Source organism: Girardinichthys multiradiatus, chromosome 19 (assembly GCF_021462225.1).
Source record: "Girardinichthys multiradiatus isolate DD_20200921_A chromosome 19, DD_fGirMul_XY1, whole genome shotgun sequence".
NCBI classification, from domain to species: Eukaryota; Metazoa; Chordata; class Actinopteri; order Cyprinodontiformes; family Goodeidae; genus Girardinichthys; species Girardinichthys multiradiatus.
The window spans coordinates 24,011,714-24,017,799 of record NC_061811.1 but is presented as its reverse complement, the minus strand read 5'-3'; the positions used below and the strand labels follow the sequence as shown (position 1 = coordinate 24,017,799).

The following is a 6,086-nucleotide window of genomic DNA, read 5'->3' as shown; positions in this document are numbered from 1 at the left end:
CATGTCTGGATCATATGTTCATCAGAAATGGCTAGATGTGCAAAAGGAAATGCATGAGGGTCCACCAAGGGAGTTACAGAAGCTGAGTGACACGAGATGGGCATGTAGATACTTGGCCTGCAGGAATCTAATGGACCGATTACCTGCTGTGCTTCGTGTTCTGCATGACATTGCAACAGAAAATAGTGGGGAAAGATCTGTAGATGCTTGAGGTTTGCTGACTCAACTAGACTTGAGCTTCGTCAGTCTTCTTGCCACCTTTCGAAGGCTCCTTGGGAATGCAAAAGTCCTGTCTGACATGCTCCAATGACCTTCACTTGACCTTGCTATGGCAGTGGATTTAATAAGTGCACTCAAAGACTCTCTTCAGGAGTAGAGAAGTGAGACGTTTGTTGACAATCTGTGGGCAAGCATTGTGGAAACTGCCACAGAGTGCAGTATAGCTATTCAAAATGCAGAGAAAAAGAGGTCTCAGAAAGTTAGTTTAAGACTCGGTGGGTCTGTAATAACTTCTACATGGGGTCAGCGGAAATGCAACGATGAGGACAAGGATGCCTTTAGGAGGACAATCTTCTATCCCATTGAGGACACCATACTTGGAGAGTTAGACCGGCGCTTCTCAAAAGACAATTGTGACATCATGAGAGGAATACAAGCTTTGGACCCCAAAAGCAAAACTTTCCTTCAAGAGGCAGCAGTCTTTCGCTAGGGAGAAACTTATGCAAGTGATTCTGAAGATCTGGGTCATTAACTCCACTAAACAAGAAGGCTTTTGCAAAGGAAACAACAAAGTGGCATGCCAAATTTTTCTGGTATTGTTGAACTGCAATTTTCCTAGAGCCTCATAAAGATGTTTTTCACTAGCTTTTCCATCTGTGCAAGATAGCCATAGCCCTCCCAGTAAGCAGTGTGGCATGTGAACGGAGCTTCTCTGTCAGGATCTGGAGTCATCTGCTGCCTGCTACTAACACTATTCCAACACTAGGTGCCGCCAGCAGGAGAGTGCCTGAGACGACAGGTGTGGCGCATTGATTCATCAGCTGGGAGGCATAAAGAGGATGGATTGCCAACACTTCGTTGCCTTCGTTGCCTGAGCGTTTTGTTTTGGTAATCTTCTGGCCAGCTCTGAAAACCTTTTTCCTTACAAATTGCTATGAAAGAAGTGACTGAGAAGTGAAAGATTTTTGAAGATTTTTCTGAAAAAACATTTAACTTCCTCCTGTTACCCGTTCCAGGTGCGATTTCTGGCTGACCTGATCCAGACCTCCGTTTGTGGTGCGGACTCCTTCCTGGATAAGGACTGAACCTGGCAGGCTGTGCTCCTCTCCTGACACGGTACCTCTCCCTGGCGGGTTCCACGATTTCCCCAGTAAGAAACGTTAACAGTCAGGTCATATTCTGAGGTTCAGTCTCTAACCTTTACTTATTGTTTTTTTCACAGTGACAGGGATTAGGCTCGCCGCTTCCCGTTAGTCCTGACCGTGCTTTCAATAAACTTCTCTAACTGATCTTGTTCTCTGAGTGTCTCTGCATGTGGGTTAAGTCGGCAGTTAAAATCATGACATTCTCTGCTCTGAAACTCATTAAGACCCGTTTGCGCACAACAATGACTGATGACAGATTGAGCAACCTGGGTGTCCTCAGCATTGAGTCGAGAAGAGCAAAGTCACTTGACATGGACAAGTTTATTACAGTTTTTGCTACCAACCATCAAAACAGACAAATTCATCTGATGTAAGATGGATAAACACAGAATTTGCCATGTGTTCTAAAATTTTGTTTTGAGATTTGTTTGGTTTATGTTAGAACCATAATGTGCAATTTTCATCTCTTATATTATGAAGAAGCACCTCTGCACTAAAGTTATATTTTGTTTTTCATTGCATTGCACTTGTTAAGTGTTGTCTTATAGTATGTGCAATTTTCATCTCTTATATTACACTAAAGTTTAATTTGGTCTGGCATTGCATAGAACTTGTTGTGAAGTGTTGTGTTATAGTTTTATACCATACATATGTTACAGGATTTTGTGGCAAGAGAACGAGAAAAGTGTACAAATAGCTACCTATTTTGCACTTTGTTTAAAATATATTCTTAATTGTATATAGTTTTTTTGTTTTTTTGTTTTTTGCAGTCATAACAATTTAATTTAAATAAAGTTGTTGTATGCTGAATCAAAGTAAATGTTTTAATGTATGCTTTCGTCAGCGCCATGAACATGAATACTGTTTGGATTGAAAACTACTTCTTGTACATATTCATACATCACAAGATATTGTATTATAATTTTTTTTGTCTTTTGTCTACACGCACACAAACATACATATATATGTATCCAGTAAAAATGTCCTGAATAAGCCACTGCGCAGGAGGGGGAAGCAGTGCTTCGCCAACACTGTTTACAGTGGGAGTGGGAGGCTGCTGACCTCAACTGGGGACATTATCGGGCGGTGGAAGGAGTACTTCAAGGATCTCCTCAATCCTGCCATCACGTATTCCCCGGTGAAAACAGAGGCTGGGGACTCGGGGTTGGACTCTTTCATCACCCAGGCTGAAGTCACCGAGGTGGTTAAAAAGCTCCGTAGTGGCAAGGCTCCGGGGTTGGGTGAGATCCGTCCTGAGTACCTCAAGTCTTTGGATGTTGTGGGGCTGTCATGGTTGACACGCCTCTTCAACATTGCGTGGCGGTCGGGGACAGTGCCTCTGGACTGGCAGACTGGGCTGGTGATCCCCCTTCATAAGAAGGGTGACTGGAGGGTGTGTTCCAACTACAGGGGGATCAAACTCCTCAGCCTCCCTGGTAAGGCCTACACCAGGGTATTGGAGAGGAGAGTCCAGCCAATAGTTGAACCCCGGCTTCAGGAGGAGCAGTGTGGTTTTTGTCCCGCCGTGGAACACTGGGCCAGCTCTATACCCTCTACAGGGTACTCAAGGGTTCATGGGAGTTTGCCCAACCGGTCTACATGTGTTTTGTGGACCTGGAGAAAGCATTCGACTGTGTCCCTCATGATGCCCTGTGGGGGGTGCTCCAGGAGTATGGAGTCGGGCGTCCTTTATTAGGAGGCGGCATTGCCGGCACTAAGTCGGACCTGTTCCCGGTGCATGTTGGACTCTGGCAGAGCTGCCCTTTGTCACCGACCTGTTCATAACTTTTGTGGACAGGCTTTCTAGGCGCAGCCAAGGGCCGGAGGGGGTCTGGTTTGGGGACCAGAGGATTTTGTCTCTTCTTTTTGCAGATGATGTGGTCCTGCTGGCCCCCTCTGGCCAAGACCTACAACATGCGCTGGGGTGGTTCGCAGCCGAGTATGAAGTGGATGAGGATCAGCTCCTCCAAGTCCGAGGCCATGGTTCTCGACCGGAAATGGGTGGCTTGTCCTCTTCAGGTTTGAGGGGAGTTCCTGCCTCAAGTGGAGGAGTTTAAGTATCTCGCGGTCTTGTTCACGAGTGAGGGAAGAATGGAGTGGGAGATCGACAGACGGATTGGTGCGGCTGCCACAGTAATGGGGGCGTTGTGCTAGTCCGTTGTGGTGAAGAGAGAGCTGAGCCGAAAGGCGAAGCTCTCGATTTACCGGTTGGTCTACGTTCCTACCCTCACCTATGGCCATGAACTTTGGGTCATGACCGAAAGAACAAGATCCTGGATACAAGCGGCTGAAATGAGCTTCGTCCGTAGGGTGGCCGGGCACTCCCTTACAGATAGGGTGAGGAGCTCGGCCATCCGGGAGGGGCTCGGAGTAGAGCCGCTGCTCCTCCACATCAAGAGGAGCCAGTTGAGGTGGCTCGGGCATCTATACCGGATGCCTCCTGGATGCCTTCCTAGGGAGGTGTTCCAGGCACGTCCCACCAGGAGGAGGCCAAGGTGACGGCCCAGGACACGCTGGAGGGACTATGTCTCTTGGCTGGCCTGGGAACGCCTTGGGCTCCCCCCAAAGGAGCTGGAGGAGATGTCTGGGAAGAGGGACGTCTGGGTGTCTCTGCTGATTCTGCTACCCCCGCGACCCAGTCCCGGAAAAGCGGAAGACAATGAGTACGAGTACGAGAAATTGAGTGTATACTATATGGTGAGTCTTTTCCTCACCTGATACATTACCCACATTTGAGCCTGAGGATGGGCTGATTCAGTGACTCCAAAGTACCTTAACAGTGCTCCTGGAGATATTTTACATTAGGCAGGGCAAGGCAGGTTTATTTACATAGCACATTTTAGTAGGAAGACAATTCAAAGTGCTGTGCATGAAAAAAAGAGAATGAAACATAATAGGAAAAGTACATTACAGTGGCATAAGGGTGATTAAATACACAAATAAATAAAGAGAATAAAAATTAATAATTAAAATGATAAAATGATAACAAAAAAAAAATGTATGATAAAATGATTGATAAGGAAATGAAAGGAAAGTTGGACTGAAAAACTAATAGTGTTTAGATATACAATCAAAGCCCACTCCAAATGAATAAGTTTTTAATCTTGATTTAATGCAATTTAGTGTTTCAGCACTTTCCAGTTTTCTGGGAGTTTATTTTAGATTAGTTTTAGTGAGGACGCGGGCAGCAGCGTTCTGGATCAACTGCAGCTGTCTGATAATAAATTCTATTAAAGATGAACGCATTAATTAGTTTTTCAAGGTCCTGCTGGGACATTAGTCCTTTAATCCTGGAGATGTTCTTTAGGTGATAGACATAACTTTTGAGTTGTTGTAAAGATTATGTCCATTTTACTCACAAAAATTACCTTGCTGTACGACAAACAGTTCAACATATCTCAGTCTATAATTACAAGCCATGTAGCCTGATGCAAAAACATATTACTAGCAAATGTCAGACATAACAAAAATTAGCAAAACCTTTGTTTTGAAGCAAAAAAAGCCAAAATATATAGTGCCAACCCCAATAATCAATTCAATCAAAGTTAAAGCTCATTGATACACAAATTCTATCCTGTTAGCATGAATATTTGGCTATTAAATTGGCCTTTTAAAAGTAAATTTCACTCATTTTTAACTAGCAAGCTATTTTTGTATTAAACGGTACACAGATGTCTTTGATAAACATTACATTACCAAGACATTCAAACATACCTTTATCTTGGCTTTTTTTTCTTCCTCCTTAATCTCTTGTTTTGTTTTGCCTAATTGCATTCCACCCATGTTTTGGAAGTTTGGATGCACAGTGCGCATTGCATAGCGGGAAGCACATATTACTGGAGCAGTGGAGCTTGTCAGCAGCAACACTTTGTCCCACAAATGTTATGACAAACATGGTCCCGCGGACACTAGGGGGCCCCAAGAGCAATTAAAAAATATATGTATTTTTTGGATGTATAAGTAATAATTTCTTTAAGATCAAAGATATTTTAGTGACCCATGGGGATCACTGAGAGACACTGTGGTGTTTTGAGGCTTGTGGTATCATGGGATTGTTCAGCTGATCACCATTTGTCATTTCAACTTGTTGTTACTTTTCCTATAGTTTTATTGGTGTAGAGTTGCTGGAGAGCAGAGTTAGATGGACCATGAGTTAAGTGTATATTTTGTTTAGTGACATCAACTGTTTGTTCAGGGTATGAAATAATAAAGCTGCCTTCTAGCAGTTCTACTTTGAGCAGCAGTTGAAATACAAGATAAGCCAAAGTGAGTATTCACAATTGGAAAACAAAACTCCTATAGAACTCAAAATACTTCTGTTAGTCTATAAATCACTGAATGGCTTAGCACCAAAATACATTACAGACATGTTGTCAGTGTATCAACCACCCAAACCTCTCAGGCCTTCTGGCTCATATCTACTCTGCATACCCAGAACCAGAACCAAACATGGAGAAGCAGCTTTTAGTTCTTATGCTCCACTAATCTGGAATAAACTCCCAAAAAACTGTAAAAGCGCTGAAACCCTAAGTTACTTTAAATCAAGATTAAAAACATGTTTGTTTAAAGTGACCTTTGAATGTGTTATCTAAACATTAAGTTTTCAGTCCAATTTTCCTTTCGTTTTCTTATCCATCATTCTATTCTCTTTATATTTTCAATTACCTCTGTTGTTTGATTTTCTGTAATGTTTTTCCTTATGTACAGCGCCTTGAGTGCCAA

The 6,086-nt window shown here is 43.3% G+C and overlaps 1 long non-coding RNA gene across 1 annotated transcript; it reads left to right on the top strand.

The window, feature by feature from the left end:
• The first annotated feature begins 807 nt into the window (after window positions 1-807).
• LOC124855930 lies at window positions 808-2,163 on the top strand. The gene is made up of 3 exons (XR_007035187.1): window positions 808-1,107; window positions 1,236-1,369; window positions 1,442-2,163. It is a non-coding gene; the product is annotated as an uncharacterized LOC124855930 (long non-coding RNA).
• Window positions 2,164-6,086: the final 3,923 nt, after the last annotated feature.